This window comes from Bicyclus anynana, chromosome 6 (assembly GCF_947172395.1).
Source record: "Bicyclus anynana chromosome 6, ilBicAnyn1.1, whole genome shotgun sequence".
In the NCBI taxonomy this organism is placed as follows: domain Eukaryota; kingdom Metazoa; phylum Arthropoda; class Insecta; order Lepidoptera; family Nymphalidae; genus Bicyclus; species Bicyclus anynana.
In genome coordinates this window covers 15,583,788-15,604,045 of record NC_069088.1, presented here as the reverse complement: position 1 = coordinate 15,604,045, position 20,258 = coordinate 15,583,788, and the positions used below count along the sequence as shown (strand labels likewise).

At 36.0% G+C, this 20,258-nt stretch overlaps 1 long non-coding RNA gene across 1 annotated transcript in view; it reads right to left on the bottom strand.

The window, feature by feature from the left end:
• LOC128198181 (uncharacterized) overlaps positions 1–19,810 on the bottom strand; it is a 69,374-nt gene extending 49,564 nt beyond the window's left edge. The window contains exon 1 of the long non-coding RNA XR_008250917.1: positions 19,676–19,810. This is a non-coding gene — a long non-coding RNA (uncharacterized LOC128198181). The remainder of the gene's footprint in view (positions 1–19,675) is intronic.
• Between the last annotated feature and the right edge of the window lie 448 nt (positions 19,811–20,258).

Here is a 20,258-nt window from a genome sequence, read left to right as displayed (position 1 = left end):
ACGACAAAAAAAACCATGAACTTCAATAATACTTAGCATAGGTAATAAATATGTTCATAGGCAGTTACGAATATGTAATATTCTCTAGATTGAATATTACTCAAAATGAAGCCAAACATAAAAATACTTCCTGCGTTTTTAACCCAATGTGTGTGTTTTTTAACCCCCGTATGCTATCGGGGCAATAAACACCACGCGCCAAGCATATCGCGCTATATAAAGTACCAAGAATTAGGGACACCGTTAATCTGACCCAGTCTCCTAAATTACGATATTATTATAACTTTGCACTTCAATAACACTTAGCATAGGATTTATAAATATTTTCATAGGCAGTTACGAATATGTAATATTCTCTATTAGTTTGCATGACTATTTAAAAACAATAAAAATCATTGTCTAAGTTTTTTTTTTATAATATTAGGTAAGTATTCAAAATGAAGCCAATATAAACATGAAAATACTTCCTGCGTTTTCTACCCAATGTGTATGTTTTTTAACCCCCGCATGCTATCGGGGCAATAAACACCCCGCGCCAAGCATATCGCGCTAAGCCCCAAGATTTAGGGACACCGCTAATCTGAGCCAGCCACATAATGCGGTCGCCTGTTACGTGTGTTATGAACTGAACAACGTCATAATGAACACGTATGTGACATTACACATTTGGGAAGGCTTTAAATAAAATTGGAGATTCCGGAAACTGTGGCAAATAAACTTTAGGTGAAATTTTAGGTTTGTTACTAGTTCTTACTATTAGTATGTTGATGTTTGTGAAGTAATTTAACTATTATAAATATCGAAATCTATTGCAGCTTTTTAATATCTAATCAAGAGAGACTGATTTAAATTACATCTGTAATTTATTAACAAGTTTACTTTCATTTTGTATTGGAGCTATGTGGTGGATCTATGTTCCAAATCTTTTCCTCCTATAGAAAGCAAAGACCTTTACAAAAAAGGCAACAATAGGTCCATGGTAAAGAGGCGGAATCATCACACAGAGCTCGTGATTCAATACCCGCCCACTGAAGTATTGACTTACCTACTCCTAACACAGACTAGTTGGAGGAGAACAAGAATATTAATCATTTAAAAAAAATACGAGGTAAGAAACATACGTCATGAAATAAGACCTCCTTTGTGAATTTGATTAAATAGGCTAATGCTGTTATAGCTAAAGGGTTAAACATTTTGTTGTCCATTTTCTAAAGTTGTTCAGTTGGAAAGCTTCGACCCTCCTAACTCTGAGCTCAATATTTTGTGCCTCGACCGAGGACTAGAACCCACTACCTCGAGAGACCTCAAGCTCCAAAGTCACATAGGCTAACACTGAGGCAAAAAGGCGGTGTATATAATAAATACCTGGACCAGATGTATTTTTAAATTCCTATTCAAATCTCTAACATGGATTCCTTTTGTTGCAAATGTTAGTAAAATAGAGCATAGGTAAGAATAGCGTCGTTAACAGTGCTGTTGTAGCAAAATCTATCAATGGAAGGGGAGTGGAGACAATAATATAGCATGTTTCAATGACATGCATTCCGTATTGAATGCAGAACTTACGTCAGAACTTCTTTTATCTAAATAATATTCACATGCGCTAACGAACAGCTTCATAACTTTTATTTCATTGTTCTGTTGTCGCGATTCGTATTTAATGTAAGGGTTGTAGCATAGAGCGGGTGGAAGAGGATAGGGTTTTTTACATGAGATTAAGAAAACTGTCCACAACTATGTAACATAAAAATATTAATGATGTAGATAATCTGGTTAAAGCTGAAAAGGAAAAAGTATCAAAATACTCGGACCTTGCTCACGAGATCTCCTCCATGTTGAATGTTGAGTCAACTATTATTATTCCGATAGTTGTTACAGTCAATGGCCTTATAGCGAAAAGCTTCGACCAACACTTTAAGAAGCTTTCGCTGAAATGTTGGATTAAGAGTCGGATACAGAAGGCAGTGATTCTTGAGACGGTGCGTATTGTGAGGAGGTTCCTCACTCATCGCCGGTTGCTTGGGCACTCGAAATTTCCCGCTGCGGGAGGGTTAATTTTTTTTTATAAGTATTTAATAGTGTTTTTATATTTTGTATGTATAACATTGCTAAATTTTTTTAAAAAAGGTGAAATAAATAAATGAGAGAATATAAAAATTAATGATGTAGATAATTTACTAAAAGAAAGTTTTGTGTTTCTACTACAGGTATGTAAGCTAAAATATTTCAAGGTGTACAGAAAAGTATCCTACTCGTCAAACTTTTATATTTGATACCCATATTGAGGGGATTGTTAAATATGGTAATCCGCCGTTGTGATAGCAGCCAAATTAGATCTGCATATTTTTCATAGTCCTCCATTTTGTACAGGCGACAATCTTGAACATTGTACAACTAGCTGATACCGCGTGGTTTTACCCTCGTGACTCCCGATCCCGTAAGAATACGGGGATAATATATAGCTTATAGCCTTCCTCGATAAATGGACTATTGGACATTAAAATATTTTTTTAAATCGGACCAGTAGTTCCTTTCGATTTGGGGGAACTAAGGGGGTTTAAGCAAACCCCTTACTAACTCATTAGTAATGGGTTCGCTGTCACTTGGAAATTTAACAGGGGTTCGTGGAGTTGAACGTTTGAAAAATTCTGGTATAGATGATATTATATACGTACCTTTGACAATTTTTACTTATATAACTAAAAAAGAGTAACTTTTCAACAACTGAATTTGAGCTGAGCTTTCAAAAATCATTCTGTATTGGTAAGGAAACGTTAGCAATGTGGCGTAGCCTTAAATCCGAATTGAATTCTGTCGCTTTTTTGTTCAAATGCACTTGACATTTTGAATACCGCAACACTGTGGGAATGAAATATCGAAGTTCATAGCGGGAAGCGAACGTCACGGCTTATTGTTCTGTTCGCTGTAGGAATGCCAATTCATTTGTACACTAAAACTTCAATTAAAATCTGAATTAGTTTCCTTTGGCATTTAACTAAAACTGAATCAAAATCGTAGCTACATTGGTAAATAACTACAAAATTAAAATACTAAATACTATTATTATAAAGATTTAAAGTTTGTAGTGCCGTGGGGTATTTTATTTGTGAGTGTTATATGCTATAATCTTTTTATCCCAGTATTCTCACGGGAACAGGAACTACGTGGGTAAACCTCCAGACGTCGGCTAGTTAACAAGAAGCACATTAATTCTCATTAGCCTAAATCATTTCTTCCAAAAGGGGGCTGTCTATGTTTTTAATCAATCTTCTATAATAAAAAAACGCGCGAGTATACTTTAAACGACTGAAGTAAATCTCTCCCTCTCAAAGTCCGTTTACCCGATCGCACTTTTCGTAACGCTTATTCCTCAAGTCAAGTATGCGTAAAATTTTAATTCATTAAATACAATAAAAAGAAAAAAAAAAGAAAAAGGAAGAAGATCTTCTCTTCTTCCCTTTTCTTTTCTGAACGGGCACAATAAAAAAAAATCGGTTGTCTGTAAAGTCGGTTTACTGACAATAGTTGAAAGTGACAACGTCATTAGAAAATACTGATGGAATGGTTGCATTTTTCAAAAGAAAATGTTCGTTTTTCTAAAATACTGTTTAATAATCTTCATAGACCAGAATATACTTTTTTTTTTTGCAAAAAAAAAAGGTGGCAACCCTAGAGCGAGGGAACGACGCATGACGTCATCTTTTTTTGATTTTGCAGCTCCATCGAATTATACGTCAAAGAAAACAGTTTTACGAGAACATTCATTAGGTACAGTTAGTTACGAAGTTTAAAATGAACTTCAAAGTTAACATATAAAAATACTTTTGGCTTAAATTCGTCATTTCAAAGGTTGAAAAGGACTTTACTACAAGATCAGCGGGCACGAGAATGTTATATAAAAAATCTTGTGCGACAAAATTGCCGGTTCACGTAAATTTTTTATTACACCGTGAGCCTTGAAAATGGGACACTTTATACATATTCTACGACGACGACAGACTATTGGCGTTTTATATTATTTTGATCGTTTACTGTTTTCCTACGCATATGGAATTTAATGTGTGTAAATACATGTTTTTTTTTTATGACCCTAAAAACCGTCAAAGAGTATGCACGTGGCTGGTGAACCAAGTTATTTCTGCCACTTGCGCTGTGTAGTGTTAAAAAGAATACAATAAAACAACAAAATATATACATAGTTATTATTATACAAAAAGTGGAATGTAGAATAGTGGCCAAAATACTGCGCAATTTCAGAAAAAAGAACGCTACAAAATCATATGAAAGTAGAAAAAAAGAAGAACAGTCCGGTATGATGCGTATTACTTATCTATGATCTATTCTTAACCCAAACCCATTGCATTTGGTCTTCTATGTTACAATTTGTTGTGTATGTGAGATTTTGTCATGCCTCGGACCGGATTCGAACCCTCCGGAATCAAAGGTAGAGGTCATATCTGGGCTAGCTATGAATGTATACTCAAAATTTCTTAGAAGAAAGAAAAGCTCAATATTTCGCGGGACTCAAACCCTGGACCAAAGTGGTAGTTTGAATTTTATATTATTAGAATATATTATGATAATAATTGGTCTTCGAAAAAAAAATCCCAAATTCTATCTCTAAATTTTGTTCAAATGCCGCTATAAAATAAAACCTACTAAAGTCTAGGTACTAAAATTGTAAAATACGAGAGCGTAATAGACTCCTTAAAATTCAGGCTCCAGTGTCAGACGCAAGTGTGCTTTATCTATCTACCGTCTAGCTGCAGAGGATTTTAGTCACTTCAGCGAAATTTTGTCTCTCAGTATATTGTGGTGTTTGGCTACGTCAGCAGTATACAGGATGCTAGGGAGTATTTCCCATAACTCTCAAGTGTTGACGACTTCACTTATAGGAGCCAAACTGCATAAGTAAAATTTTTTTTTACTAAAAAATAAACACTTTTATGTTTCCTTCCTTCTATTAATTCAAATAATTCCGACTATCCATATAACACACGCTTTTATCCTTATCCTTGCATTTTAAAATTTTAAAGTTTGGCTACGTTAAAATATAAGGATGCGTACAAGGGACACATTTTAAAATCTATTTACAAAAGAAACATTATTTCATCATCATCATCATTCTCAACCCATATTCGGCTCACTGCTGCGCTCGATAGTCCACCACGCTGGCCCAATGCGGATTGGCAGACTTCACACACGCAGAGAATTAAAAAAATTCTCAGGTATGCAGGTTTCCTCAAGATGTTTTCCTGCACAGTTTGAGACACGTGATATTAGTCATTCTATTAAACATTATTTACTCAGAAAATACTAACTTTAAAACATGTTCTTTGAACATTTTAAATGAATGTTCGATAAAGAATATATATAACCTCAAAATCATGGATAATACCCCCAACACTCTGTATAAATAGTTATCAATGTACTTCACCACGTTCGCGTGTAAAATTAAGACTGCATAATCACTTAACATTAAGTATAGCAGCAATCGTATTCATGCTCTTGACATATAAAAATTAGTTTAAGTATCAGATAATCAAGTGGAATGCGATAGTGTAATATAAGTATTCAACAGAAAATCTCGAACAAGTTAATTGAGTTAATTACCTCATGAATCCCAATTAGGGGAAAGGATCTGCTTTGAACGAACTTTGTTCGAATAATTATCGAATTTATGTCCGCCGGACTCCCTCGCAGCCGACGAGGCTGAAACTATATCTAACTGAAACGGGAAACTTTATCAATATTTACTTATCCAACTAAATTGGACAGCAAAGATGGAACATAAATTCGAACTCCGGGAATTAAGGGAAGCGTTAGCTGAACTTGAAAGAATGAACTCTGCTTTCGTACTCAAAAATACATCGATTGTTAAGTGCATATTTTCATTTTTCATTCACATTGCTCTTATTTCTTACTAGCAGATGCCACGTGGTTTCACCCTTGTATTTCGGTGGGAATATGGTGATAAAATATAGATTATGATACTCACAAATAGCGTGGCATTTTATTGGTTAAAGAATTTTCAAAACCGCGTTAGTACAGTTGATCCAAAGATTACAGACAACCTCACAAAATTTACAATATTTTAAAGACAAACCCTAAAAATTTGCTTGTAATTTTTGGCTTAGAACTAAATGTTTCTAATTTATAAAAAATCGTGGTGAATTATAAAGTTTTTTGATTTATCTAATATAATTTAAATAATACACTTAACTAAACTAAACTATATAAGCAGAATCATAGTAATATGAATCCTTTTTTCCTTCTTTCAAGAATGTGTAGCCAGTAAAAAAAAGATTTGTAATTACCAAAACTCCTAATCGGATAGCTGTCGAAGGCAATGCCCCGATCAAATCCAATGTGTTCTTTGATCTCCAACACAGACATTACTAATAACATAAAACTGAACACCTCAAGGATTTAGCTTAACGCTCGACTGGATAACGAATCAATATTTGATTTTCATGCCATTTCGAACTCATTTACTCCTACGTTTGTACAAAAGTGGATACTGAATGAGAGCTAGGGTTTAAAAAGTATTTCTATTGAGGGTAATTGAATGCAAAATTGTGGAAAATCAACGAAATAGTATCCCTATGAAATATTTGCATAATGACTTTTGTACGCGGCTTTGCTTGTGTTAATCTATATTTTATCAATCTATTTTAATTTGTAGAAACGAGTATGACAAACTAAAATTACATTTGTTATCTGGTGCAAACAAGGCGTAAACGTCAAATTGTGGACGAAAAAATTACTTTATACTCGTACAAGATATTAAACAGTCAACCGTTCAAATATCTACTTCACGGTTTTATTGTCTGATATGATTGATATTGATTATTGTTGGCAATATTATTTACTGTGTGAGGCTATACTTAGAATTGGAAAGTTAATTAATATTTAAGTTATTATTTAAAAACATTTTTCTCACATCATTTAATTTATTTAACGACTAATATTGTTCATCTCTTTTTTATATTGTCAATATATTTTTTTCATTAAACAAGCTTGCTCTGCGTATATCAATGAAATCTGCTTGTCCCCGTTTTCTAAACGACTAGTTCAAACATAATCACGTTGAGCCAGTAAACAGTTGCCTGACATCCCCCACATTATACCCGTTCTAGCGAAAGCTGTTATAACCCCATCTTCAACAAACAAAAGGGGGTAATGTAGTTAGCTCGTATGGAAATTGCCTTTTTAATAAGTGAGTAACTATGAAGTTTAGAATTTTTAGTTACACACTTAAATGGAAGTGGACAAAAGATGGATTACTTATTGAAACCACGCGATGGAAAAAATCCATTAGGAAAAACAAATGTTGGAAGACCAATCAGAGGATAGGCTGATGATATGGGCTATTGTGGAAGAAAATGAAGGAGGCATTTAGCCTTTCAGGGATCCATAAAAATAACATGCTAACTAATATTACTAATATAAATTAAAAAAATCCGTCCAAAATTCCTCAGTGCCTGAAGACAAAAGTCTTCGAACAGTGCGTGTTGCCAGTGATGTCCTATGGTTCCGACTTCCGAGATTTGGTCACTACCTGATGATGATGCCTCACAGCCGATTTTGGCTACAGCGACGCTTCTGACTCCTCAAATCTGGGTAAGGATCTCGGATGTATAGTTCTCTGGTGTGCTTTCCAGTGACTAATATACCCTATTTTGGTCGCTACCTATGGGCTTCATAAGAAGGCTCAGAGTCACACAGCGGGCGATGGAACGAGCTATGTTACGAGTATCTCTGCGTGATCGAATCAGAAATGAGAAGATCCGCAAAAGAACCAAAGTCACATAGCTCAACGAGTTGCCAAGCTGAAGTGGCAATGGGCGTGGCACATAGTTCGAAGAGCTGGACGTTGGGGTCCCAAAGAATCGCACCGGAAAAAAAAATTATGGTAGTGTAAAGTACTACGAAAAGGTATGAAAGGTATCTTTTTGATATGAATATTGTTTATTGTTTGGTGAGCAAAGATTGCCGGCGAACTTTATTTTTCAGACGAACGGGTCCAATCAATGAGCGGGTATCATGTGACACTAAAGCGTAAACATTGACAAAGTTTTATTGGAGTAACTTTTCACAAAACTTGAACCAACACCGAGTATTGTGAAGAATAAGGTTGGAAGATTTCTATTTGCACCAATTCTTATATCTCTCCTATATACTTGACAAACTCTCCGATTGTTTGTGTAGGAAGAATTGGCTTGGATTTACTCGAGCTAATGTTTAAGTTACTTTTCATTTTTCCATTCCCGTTCTGTAATCATCGTCATCTTCATCAGCTATTTTGACGGCCTCCGTGGCGCAGTGGTATGCGCGGTGGATTTACAAAATGGAGGTCCTGAGTTCGATCCCCGGCTAGGCAGATTGAGATTTTCTAAATAGGTCCAAATCTGGATGGTGGGAGGCTTCGTTACCACTCTACCGTTAGCGCTTCGGTACGATGACGTGTAGAAACCGAAAGGGGTGTTGATTTTCATCCTCCTCCTAACAAGTTAGGCTGCTTCCATCTTAGACTGTATCATCACTTACCATCAAGTGAGATTATAGTCAAGGGCTAACTTGTTTTAATTGTAGGCCAAGTTTCCTTTTCCTGTAAGCAGTGCACTTCATAGATGCAAAAAACACTGCCTACCCTAAAGATTCAATACAAACCTATGTTTGACCATCATTGGCGAAGGATGGAGTTTAGATGAAGGTAAGCCGTCCCAAAGAAAAGGAAATTCATTCACCGTGTTAAAAAAAAATCGGTTTTTATATATTCATACACAATAGATATATAAGAAATACCTACTAATTACAAACAATAATTACAACAATGAATTTTTTGTGAAGGTAACCCGATGGGAATCGGTTTGCTTGGACTTCGACGCTGTTGACCATAGATATAACGTATGTTACTCGGTGGAGATACAACTTTCTACTTTTTTATAATCGCTTTAGTAGATCAAGAAATTATTCCAAACAAACTCACAAATTTTACTTGATTATGGATTAGAACTTTTGATAGTTATATTCAATATAATTTATTAATTTTGCAGTGTTTAAATCGTAGGTTTACGTTATTTTTATAGTGTAACAACCACCTTTATCGCTAAACACAGCGCGGCGTTACTGCAGCCTATAAATTCCGAGATAATGCTCATTAAATTCGTTTACGCGTTATGAAGACTTGCACCGGTTTAATGTAATCCCGGATTGTAATCTGGAAACTTAATTAACTGGCACAAAGGAAGCGTGTATACTTTTATATAGAACGAAATGTTTAAACACAAAATTAAAGGAGCTGGCCTGTTTTTACTTTAATAATAATTTTCTTAGCACTATTAATAATGCTGTAAGTAAGTTTCGCTTTGTGAAATAGGAATAACTTAATTATGTATTCTCTTTTTATGATTTGCTTGTAGATGCTCACTTAGTCCGAGTGGAAAATAATGTTAAACTGTGTGTTTAGACTGTCCTCATATATCTATGATGGTTTATGATGAAAACAGCATTAGAATTAGTTTCGTAGTTAAAATATTAAAGCGTACAGGCGGTGGAAAGCTAGCTAAGCTTTACTTCATATAATAAGACTAGTGGACGTCCGCTACTTTGTGCGCGTGAAATTCCGTTTTTCACGAACCCCGCGTGAACCATGTATTTTTTTTCGAGATACAAAGATAGTCAATATGTTGCTTAATAATCTCCTCTATATACAGGGTGATTCGGTCTTTAGTGCGGATATTTTTTTTCGTGGTTCTGTATCATTAATAGAATATAAATCTACAAACAGTTCGATACATTTTATGTAATTTTTTTTTTTAATTTATGTCTCTAAAATAACAAAATAATGTACATATTATTACTAAACAAGATATATTCAGCTTAAAAGTGATCTGGTGACGTCCTTTAGGTATCAAACGAAAATAAAATAAACGCACAATAGGGTGACCCTAAAATTCTGTTCAAAAGTAAATAACTTTAGCTAACGATAATTTTGTTATTTTTGAGTTAAAAAAAAAAAGAAAAAATACGTGATCATTAAATTTTGTTTATGTACAAAATATAAAAATATCCGCACTAAAAAAATTTTCTTCCTGTATAGTAAATGTACCATTAAATGCCATGAGGTTCCAAAGATAAGCTCGGCTAAATCGACAAAAAATTAAAAATGCTTGTTTGTTATTTGTGTAAATAATTATAAACACTTGAAAAAATAGTCAATTTAAAATCACAGGCAGACACTTGTATTTTATTTATATGTATTGAAAAAACCGTGATAGCACAGTGGATATACCCTCTGCCTTCGATTCTTGAGAATGTGGGTTCGAATCCACTCAGGGGCATGTACCTTCAACTTTTCAGTTGTGTGCATTTTAGGAAAATAAATATCATGTATCTCAAACGAACGAAAAACAGCGTGAGGAAACCTGCATACCTGAGAATTTTCTTAATTTTCTGCGTGTGTGAAGTCTGCCAATCCGTATTGGGCCTGAGACTCGAGCTCATCAGTGAACCGAATCTGGCTTTATATTGACGATGATGATGATTAATGTATTGACTTAGATACTTCTTAATAATATAATATTTTGTCCGTGATAGTTTTTAATAATAATGTTCAAGAACTATTTATCTATTCTCCGTCAGCGTTAGTTTTTAATCGTACTTGTGTTAAGTGACTTTGAGTTTCTTGTCGATAAATATAGCATAATGTTTGTTCTTGAACTAATAACCTATGTCAGTAATATAACGGAGTCTGAATTAATTCAAGAGCACGGCATGCAAGCGTCAAGCGTCCTCTCACCACGTTATCACTAATTTGCATAATTGAAGAGAAGAATAATAAAATTAAGAGAAAAAAAAAAAAATGACCAGAAGATTTACGATCATTTTTATGCCTAACTAGCTTTTGTCTGCATCTTCGTTAGCGTAAGTTTAGTCTATCAAGACTCCGTGCTCATACTTTTGGCTGGTGGGAGGCTTCGGCTGTGGCTAGTTACCACCCCACCGCCAAGCGTTTCGGTACAATGTCGTGTAGAAATCAAAATGGGTGTGGATTTTCCTCTGCCTAAATAGTTATCCCGCTTCCGTCTTAGATTGCATCTTCTTTAGTGCATCATCACTTACTTGAGACAGTAGTCGAGGCTTAACTTTGAAAGTCCTCTACGGGTATGGTTTACACTTACCCATGTAAAGTAAGAATGATTTCACCATACCGACTCATAAATCTATGAATTTTACAGTGATTAGCTGAAAAGTATGAAAGCTTTACAAACTTCAACAGAATTTTCATTCATGCAATATGATAGAACATACATCATTCGCAATGTTGATCGACCCCCCACTAAGTGAACTGAAAACATCAAAGGAGTAACAGGGTGCCTCTGGATGTAAGCGACTCAGGACTATGGTGTTAGGACTAAGGTCTTTATGTCCAGCAGTGGGCGTCCATCGGCCGATATTGATAATGGTGATAGTACATTATTGTGGAGACCGGGTATAGTACTATTTTCAAATGAAGATGACTATTTTTGATCAGATTAACTTGTTCGATCCTCATAGAACATCGTTCCTCATTTTCTCAACTCAGTTTTTTATAATAAAATCCACATCGAAATCCTGAACAACATAAATACATCAGATATACACAATATGTTATGTAAATTTTTAGAACCCACCTTCTTTTGCGTTGTGTGTTAAAAATGCAAAGAATTTAAAACCTAATTTTCCAATTCGGTGTACAACAATTAGGAAATAGCTATTACCTAAGTGTCTGAGGTAAATCGTAAATTGAAAATTAGCCAACTTTGGCACGCGTTAGTCGCGCACCGAACAGAGGCCCCTAACTTTTGCACTAACTTTATAACCAAAAAAGTTACGTCCAACCTTCGGTCGGTCCACTGGAACTCAATAAATAAACGGTATTTTAGTATTTTAGAGATTGCCAAAATGCAATAAAGTTTATTATATTCAATACTTTCGTCTCGAACTTTATTATTATTGGAGTTTTTTGGCAGCACAACTTGTGTTCAAACGTTCTTCAAATTAAAGAAGTCGGTTAAACATTAAAAGCGTGCCAAAGAATCCGTCAATAGCTATCCAGCGGCGCAAAATGGCGCTCGCAAAGTGGCCTTTTATTTAAATTGATCTTGAATTTAAATACTGAATAATTATAACTTCACAATCGACATTTTCACACAGACAAATTGTTTTAATTGTGTTCACCTTGACTTCAATTATAGAAGCAATGCTAAATGTGAACATGCAATGTCATAGATAAAATATAGTGAATTCACTTAATGTAATTTTCTAATTTATTCAAAGACTTTTTTCATACGCATGACATAAAGTCTAGATTCTATTTATGCCGCCCTTCCGTAGTCCTGATTCGTAGAACTTGGAACGGAAATCGTAATTCAAGTGTAAAGAGACATTTTCTAAGTCCAATCTTATGCCATAGTATACTCGCATTCTAATCTTTGATTTGTCTAACCTGTGATAAGTTTGGGAGTGTTATCGATGGCATAGAGATTAACACACAGTCACGCTCGTAAAGTCATACACTTGGTACTTCATATTCAATGGTGATGGTGGTAAGAGCTTGAAATGCAGTGCTTTGAGACCGTCAAGGTGAGCCTTTCAGTTCGACACAGTAAAGCTGCTTGGTCGCTGTAGTAAATACGATGTACTACCCCGAACTAGATCGAGACGCTACAAAAAGCGCTTTACTATTCATCACATCAAATCAACGATATTTTATACTATAGATATGTTACGTGCCTACAAAATCATCGCAAAAAGTGATCTGAATTTAGTTACTCCACTGAGCGCACACATGCACAATTTTGTATTTGCTTACACATTATATATAAGTATATTATATAGCTTTTACACTTCCTGAACACACAAGTGGACGGTGTAGACAAAATTTTGATATTATTTGTTTAAATAACTTTATATGTTTAATATGTGGCTAAATGAAACGCCTTTGTTTGTCTCAGTTTCGATGCGCTAGTGACGTATCTATAATATAAAATCTTTGCATTAAAGTACAAGAAATACAGCTTGAATATTCGCATATTCTGAATAAACTGCTCAAACCTGAATTTACATTCCACCTTCGCTGTCCAGTGTCCAACCGAACCTGGTAAGTAAATATTGATAAAGTTCCGTTACTTTAGGCACTAACAGTTTTAGTCTCGGGGGCCATGAGGGAATCAGAGGAACAGAAATTCAATAATTATTACTCGAACTAACTTTGTTCTTAGCAAAGCGTTCAACCAAATAGAGATTTATGTGGTCTATTAAATTCAACAAAAAGTGATTTGCTTTTTTAGGTTACCTTACCATATCTTACCTTATTAGCCGATACACGTTCACTGCTGGACATAGGTCTCTTCCAAGCACAACGATCTCGAGCATCCAGCGGCTCCTGCAACCCGCTTGATATCAAGCGTTTTTTAGGTTACGAGTGTGTAAATAGATTTTTCGAGTTTTCATATCACGCAAAACTAGTTTTTTTCTCAACAGCTTTTGAGGGATCGTTTGTAGTAAGTACAAGTTATTTTCCACACAACTCAGACAACTACCGTTTTTTGATACGTAGGTATATACCGGCTTAAAATTACGCCCTTGGAGTGTTTAGTGCCTGTAGCCATGTGGCACGTCGATTATCTGTCTACAAACGCTAACGCTTCGAAAACTAACAAAATGCATGAGAATAAAACATCCAATCGACAACTAGATCACGTGAATGTTATTAACTATTATTTTTTTTAATTTTCAAAGCGTTTGCGTTTGTAGAAAGAGATTCGACGTGTCACATGGCTACAGGCCCTAGTTACATGAAACCAGACACAAAACCCACGTGTCTGCCCATTAATAGGGTAATTCAGACGTTCCACCGTCATTATGCTCTCGTTTGCAGAAGAGGCGGTTACGAGAGCCTTTAGCACGTATAATGGTGGATTTAAAGGGATTTTTTTTTATATCTCAACGTGATTGTGCTCGTACGTTGAGGAGTTAGTGCGATTCAGTTGATCGTTTCGGTTTATGCGGTCACATCAGAAGTTGTAATGATTTTTGAGAAACTTTCATTTCAGTTGCTTGTTTTTTTTTTTATTCTAACTACTACAATCTCACCTGATGTAAGTGATGATGGAATCTAAAATGAAAGCGGGCTAACTTGTTAGGAGTAGGATGACAATCCACACCTCATTCGGTTTCTACACGACATCGAACAGGAACGCTAAATCGCTTGGCGGTACGTCTTTGTCGGTAGGGTGGTAACTAGCCACGGCCGAAGCCTCCCACCAGCCAGACCTGGACCTGGCTTATTTGTTTGTCTTTACTAATATTATAAAGAGGAAAGATTTCTCTAAAACTACTGTGAGCGATTTGAAAAATTCATTCACTGTTGGGAACACTATCCCCGGGTGCTATAGATTAAATTTTATCCCCGTATACCTAAGGGAACGGGAACTACGCGGGTGTAAATATGTATATACAACACGAGCAGTATGTTTCTCTCATACCAAAATTCTCTCATACCAGAGATTTTTCTTAATTATCTACGTGTGTGAAGTCTGCTAATCCGCATTGGGCCAGCGTGGTGGACTAACCCCTATCATTCTGAGAGGAGACTCGTGCTCAATAGTGAGCTGAATATGGGGCTGATACACTTACGTACCTACACATACATGCGACCTTAAAATATACTGCAGCAGTCCAATAAAAAACTGTACTTCACGCGGTCGTAGTTACATTAATGAATAGACTAACAGCGTCCAACAAGGTCTCTCTTCTCAATAGCTAACACTACCCAAGTATCCAAGCTCTGTAACTCGAACTCCAATATCAAGTTTGTCAATATTTAGGTACTCGGTACTCCGTCTACAGCTCGCTCATTGATTGGACTGTCCGCTCTCCCGAAAAATAAAGTTGCTCGACAATATTCGCTCACGAAACTGTAAACAATATTACGAGTACCAGCTATATTATATTGTATAGCACAAAGTTTTGCTCAGCGTTCATTATAGTAGGGGAGACCGGGATGCTAAATTTGCAGTTACTAAAACGTCATGGGGACCGATTACATTTGATAGATTTAATGATAGGAAGAATAAATGGTTATTTACTTTTTTGGCTTTTAACGGTGGAAAAAAACTACAGACTTTAAAAACTATTATTTTTACTTTGACTTATTGAAATTGTCAGAAAATTTTAGCGATTAATTAAGAAATTATTTCCGTTCCGTAGACGTTATGCGACGATCCTGTCGAGGACAGAAGCGGATTTACATAATATAATAGGAAAAACATCAAATTCTTTGAATTGACTTAACAACTGTTTCAACCAATGAAGGTCCCCTTAAATCAGTTCTTAAATTATGTAAAAAAAAGTTTCGTATTATGTAAATAACTGAACTTAATACACTCTTATTAAAAGGCAGACAGGCGCTTCAATTTTAAAGCCTTTTGTAGGGACTTCCAAACATCAAGATACTGAGCCGCCTGCAACCAGCGAATCTCTGCGACTCGCTTGATGTCGTCAGTCCACCTGGTGGGGGGTCTACCAACACTGCGCTTACTAGTGCGGGTTTGATTCTTCTGTGGATATCCTCATTTCTGATTCGATCACGCAGAGATACTACTAACATAGCTCGTTCCATCGCCCGCTGTGTGACTCTGAGCCTTCTTATGAGGCCCATAGTTAGCGACCAAGTCTCGGAACCAAAGGTCATCACTGGCAACACGCACTGTTCGAAGACTTTTGTCTTCAGCATTGAGGAATTTCGGACGAAAAGATGTCGAACTTACAATTTAATTTGTATGTATTAAATACGAACATACATATAGTTTGATCTAACAGATTAGTGATAATTTCCATGTATCATCTTTCCTGTTTGGAGTCACTCATGGTAAATTAACCGCCTAACTAATTTATCATCAACAGCGGAACTACAGTAGGTTCCCGCTACACCATAAATTAATCAGAAGGTTTATACATCGACAGTGACATCCCCCGCGGCGTATCGCGGTTATACGATAATCCGCTGCAAATCCTGCTGTTATCCTCAAAGAGAATAATTCCGACATGTTTTAGATATAGAACGTGAGATTGTGATAGCCACACTTGCCACATTGTGTGAGCTGAAGGTATGTCAACCCATTCGTAAGTACGGTAGTCGATTATGGAGACTGGACATGGAGGTTTTGGAAGGCAGGGGGTTTTAACCCGCTAACAGTGGCAATAACAGTCAATTTAATTTACTTTGATTTACTCGATACGTGATTTGTCTCACGTATCGGGTTTTCAAAGGAATAATTTTCAGAATGTTTTAGATATTGCCATTTATTTTTATTATTTTAAGTTTTTTTAACTATCAAACAATATCTTTGTTTGATTTGCCCGTTTATTTTAATTTTTATTTTTATTAAACAACTTCGCTTCAAACATAATTAAATCACACAATAATCAATATATTACTGGGATCGCTTCAAACTTTTCGTTAATTACAGGTACTTACATAAAATAAACAAAAAGTGACATCTTACTAACAAAAAGATTTCTAGAAGAATTCATACTACTATGACTATTTTAGTTAAGTAAACGGTGAGCCCGGTCTCACAGACCGGGTTGGCGCAATAGCTCCAGAGCCTGCGCCCACTTTGACTACGCTGGTTAAATGGACGATGGGAGAAGGGCAATGCGGCCTACTCGAAATCACAACGATAATAATCGATGGCGGAAGCAAAAGTTATTTGAATTTTCCGGTCTCACAGACACATGCGTCACCGTTGTCAGGTTAAGGGTCCAGATCCTCAGTAGTCTAATTATTATAAAATGCCACTTTTTATGCATGATGAGCATGAGCTGACAACGTTCCAGCGTTAATAAAATGCGGTGTATCTGGAAATCACAGTCAATATCTTCTTGATATAATATCAATTCCTGTACCTGTCTTTCCTTTGTGTGTTACGTGTCAATTTAGTGTTCTATGATAAACTAGGATAATCAACATTCACAAGTAAGATACAATAAAAAAATTACAATCTTAATGTTTTTTGTTTTGTTTTACTAACACGTTCGCTGCGGCACTGATTTTTTTGTACTTTCTCCTGGTGCGGTACGAGGTTTTTGACCTCGTACTAAAAATACTAAGTTTTAGTACGAGGTCAAAAAACCTCGTACCGCACCAGGGGAAAGTACAGAAAAATAATGCCACAGCGAACGTGTTAAATGATTATATAGTTAGCCCTTGATCTCACCTGAAGTTAAGTGACGATGCAGCGCGGGCATGTAAGCGGGCAAACTTAGGTACAACTAACGAGGTACAAGTTCATTTCACCCATACCACTGGCGGTTTCTACGCGGCATCGTATCGGAACGCTAAATCGCATAGCGGTACGTATTTGTGGCAACTAGCCACGGCTAATAATGCCTACCAAACCAAACCTGAGGCAGTTCAAACCTAAGGCGCTGTGCTCTCAACAGAGAGGTTCTGAGTTCAATTCTCACAAAGGGTCAGTTTAGGATTTTATAACTTGACAATACTTATGTGTGACAGTAATTTTTAAATAGCGACAAATTCGAGAGTCAAGTTACAAAATTAGAGAAGGAAACAAGATCAAGAGAAAAGATGTTTATACGGACTGATCTCTGGAACGGCTGAACCGATTTTAATGGGACGTAGACACTAGAAGAAAGAGACAGAGTAACATAGATACTTTTTTTCCCAAAAGGAATCATGGTTTCCGCGGTATTTGTGAAAACAGAATTTGACGCGATTTGTGATGTTTCATATTGCCACATCGCTATAAGGTTGAATTTCCACAACACAGATATAAAATGCCGTTCATGACATTGATTCTAAAAAAAGCTCAATCAATCGGCTCAACAACATTTCTGTTTCAAAAGTGACTCGGTTACAGTCAGCCTAGCTCCCCTATTTTCAATAGAAAGAGATTCTTTTATCGATGTCCCTCGAACTAGGTCAACATTTCAAACCTAACTTGTGACCTAACTGAACGCCGCGGGAATTAAAATCGTCGAACAAAAGATTGATTAAAATATTGTATTTAGAAATATCTGGATTAAAAGATTCAGTTTTTAGATTGAAAATTGTTATACAAATTTATGACGGCGATGGAATTTAAATCTGATTTTTTGCTCTCATTTATTTATTTGTCTTTTTTTTAATTTTTTCCATGTAAACAAATTCAATATAGGTATAATGCAAAATAGTATAAAAATTTTGAAAAAAAAAACTATGGCGGTTGATTTTCAATCTGATTATTGTTATTGATCGAGTTTTGACTTAGGTTGGCTTGCCCATGCGAGTATTTGGCGGTCTTTTAGGTCGGCCGTTAGGAAAATTCTCAGGTATGCAGGTTTCCTCACGATGTTTTTTTTTCGTAAGACATATGGTATTATATATATGGTATTATTATTATAATTTCATAAAATTCACGTAACTGAAAAGTTGGAGGGAAGTGCTTCGGACCGGATCCGAACCTGCGTCCTCCGCATCGAAAGCAGAGGCCGAATCCACTGGGCTATCACGGCTATTAATGAATGTACCTACGTATTAATGTTAGGTATAAAATATACATCAGGCGCGATCAGTTAAACTTATCATCTAATAAAAACAATCATAACCTGAGGTTACAGTAGGTAAAATATTGTACACCAGGCACGTTTCATTTCAGCATCGCATTCTCGAGAGATTCACTCAATGAAAAACCCATAGATACAGCCACGCATTATTATTAGCAACAAGTAGGCATCAAGGTCTATTCCGATAATTCAACTCTCGTCGAATCCCAACGGCATAAAGACATACCGTCCCGCTATAGTGAACATCGATTTTGCGGCCGTTCGTTTAGTTTCCAACTGTCTGGGGATGTGTATAACTTCCCATTGGTGACAGCTGACTGGACTTAAATGAAGCTGGAATTCTATTCGAATGAAAAGACAGAAATATACTATATAAATCGGAATGTTGTCATAGATTTTTGACTATTTAAACTATGGACCTGTTTCGCACCCAAATTCACCAACAAAAAAGTCTGTCGTTTTTTGAGGACGAGTTAAACTCACACATTGAAAATATTTGACACCATTAAATTGAATCTGTGTCCATACACTACACTCAACTGTAAATTTGACTCGCAATACACACTCGCATAATTTTTACACAGCTAACAAACACTTCGCGTAGACCATCCACAGAATATATACATAGAATATTCGATTACTTGATCGATTTTTTGCTGTTCTGTCAAAGAATTGATTCTTTAGAGAATTTTTTTTACAAATATGATTAAATTAAGGTAGAAATACTTACAAATGAAATGTTACTCCGTCTTTTACTAAATTACAAGTTTTTGCCCGTTTTTTATGCCATTCAACTACACAAACCGGCATTTTTAGGGAGCTCTTTACACGATGAAACATCCATTCTATAGCAACAGTTTTTATAAACGCGTTAGATCATTGGTTTTTGATCTTTGCCAGAGGGGTAATGGTTAACGAGGCTGGTCTTGTTATTAATGTTTGAAGTCATAGATACAACACTCGTTTGATTAGAGAATATTAATTAGAGAAAGTTAAACTCTATCACTATATGTTCGCGTTTCGGCTTTGCTTGGGAAGGAAAATAGAAAGGACTTACTGAGACCGCTTCGTATCTTCTTTCACTCACAATCACAGCCAAGTTTTATCACATAGTTTTTTGGTAGTATAAAAGCGTAACATAAAAACAGATGAATTGTCGCGGCGCGTGCGCATAAAGCGTATATAGGTTGCGGTTGATTACGTGCGACTATTAATTTAGTTTTTCAGCGGCGTTTAGGAATAACGGGGATGATGCGGGACAGAGACGTACTTATTGGATGCGTTGGAGTAGGAGAGGGACAGAGAGCGTTACCTTTGCGCGAACACTATCACCCTTTAAAGTGATCGCTGTACGTTTCCAGTAACCCTGTATAAAAAAGTGCACACAGCACAGATAACTTAATTCATTAAAAAGGTTCTTAATCATCCACCACCAAAATTAAACTACTGACTCTCTTGCCTGTTCTTTCTAGTAGAAGTTACTATCCGGGTCGGTAGAAGAGCCACTAGTGATACTAACAGTGGAATTCATACACGTTGCAGGGAAAATTCAGCGGGTGGACGATCCCCTGGGGGAGCCCCCACAAAGTCTATGAATTCCACTATTATTTCATTTGATATCCAATATCAAAGGTTGTTTT